Here is a 1,302-nt window from a genome sequence, read left to right as displayed (position 1 = left end):
TGTCTCTCTCTCTCTCTCTCTCTCTCTCTCTCTCTCTCTCTCTCTCTCTCTCTCTCTCTCTTTGTGGGGCATGGGTGCTTGTGAGGCATGCTGACATGGATACTTTTCTCTCTTCTTCTGCAGTGGGGTTGGGTTCTTGGCTAACTGTGCTGTGAGTCAGTCAGCTGAGGACACTGACACACAGAGCCTGTGGTTTTCCAGCAGTCGCTTGTGGACTAAAAATGTCCAGGAACTGTGCTACTGAGTATTGCCAGGTTAAATTGGTGCGATCCAAATCCGAATCCCCTCCCTGACTCACATCAGCATGCTTTTTCCCCTTTTTTACTTTCAACTTTTGCTTCTCTTTAACAAATCCATGCTAATTATTTGTTAGATGCAGATGCATCTATGTGAAGTATGTGAACATTTCAAGGTTTACCTTTATGTGTTGTCTTTTACATAACTGGAATTATAAGGTATCACACTAATTGAGATCAAAGGCAGTGGCCTATGCAGCTACAATCTGATAAAACTCGTTTTGTAGCCAAAATTTGTCATCTACTTTTGCTTCATATGTTGTTGAAGGGATTCTTCACCCTAAAGTTTAAATTCTGTCATTATTTATTTGCCCTCATGTCATTCCAAATCTGTATGGCTATCTTTCTTCTGTGGAATATTAAAAACAAAAGATATTTTAAAAAATGTCAGTTTTTTTTTCTTTTGTCCATACAATAAGTCAATGGGATCCGATGTTGTACCTTGCTTGGATCCCATTAACTTTCAATATACGGACAAATACAGAATATCATCTTTTGTGTTCTACCGAAGAAATAAAGTCATGCAGGTTTGGAACGACATGAGGGTGAGTAACTGATGTCAGAATTTTCATTTTTAGGTAAACCATCCCTGTAGTCCTCATTTCCATCATCACTAACTTCATTATCACTAAAATCTTAATTTAGTCCTGCCACAACTGCAGAGATCAGTGTCTTTTACATGTGTATGAAAGAATCAATTTGTTTTAAATCATCCCTGCTTGTTTTTCATTGATCTTTATGATTGAGAATTTTACAACAACATTGACACCTGAATACTTCGGTGTGAATTTAATTTCATGTAATGTCAGAAATAGTGGGTTTGGTATAGTGTGTTAGTTTGTTGGTGCCCTGTGCGCTGTTTTTGAGTTGTTGGTTCTTAGAAGGTGTTACACTGACTGAACATGGGTATGTGGCTGTCATAAAGTTTCGTAAGACATTAAAGTTTTGATCCGGGGCTCCAGCCTTTGAAAAGCTATGAGATGGACAGCTAATGGATTCTGTAAGG

At 38.3% G+C, this 1,302-nt stretch overlaps 1 protein-coding gene across 3 annotated transcripts in view; it reads left to right on the top strand.

Moving 5' to 3' along the window:
• The window catches only part of LOC107676597 (erlin-1-like), a 7,354-nt gene extending 6,708 nt beyond the window's left edge, over positions 1–646 (top strand). For all 3 annotated transcript variants that reach the window (XM_016471176.1, XM_016471175.1, XM_016471174.1), the window contains exon 13: positions 3–646. The gene's annotated coding sequence lies outside the window, so the exon portion shown is untranslated. The remainder of the gene's footprint in view (positions 1–2) is intronic.
• Positions 647–1,302: the final 656 nt, after the last annotated feature.

This window comes from Sinocyclocheilus anshuiensis, unplaced genomic scaffold, assembly GCF_001515605.1.
Source record: "Sinocyclocheilus anshuiensis isolate Anshui unplaced genomic scaffold, SAMN03320099.WGS_v1.1 scaffold204, whole genome shotgun sequence".
Classification (NCBI taxonomy): Eukaryota; Metazoa; Chordata; class Actinopteri; order Cypriniformes; family Cyprinidae; genus Sinocyclocheilus; species Sinocyclocheilus anshuiensis.
Note: the sequence above shows the minus strand (reverse complement) of the source record. Positions and strands in the feature narration are given on the sequence as shown.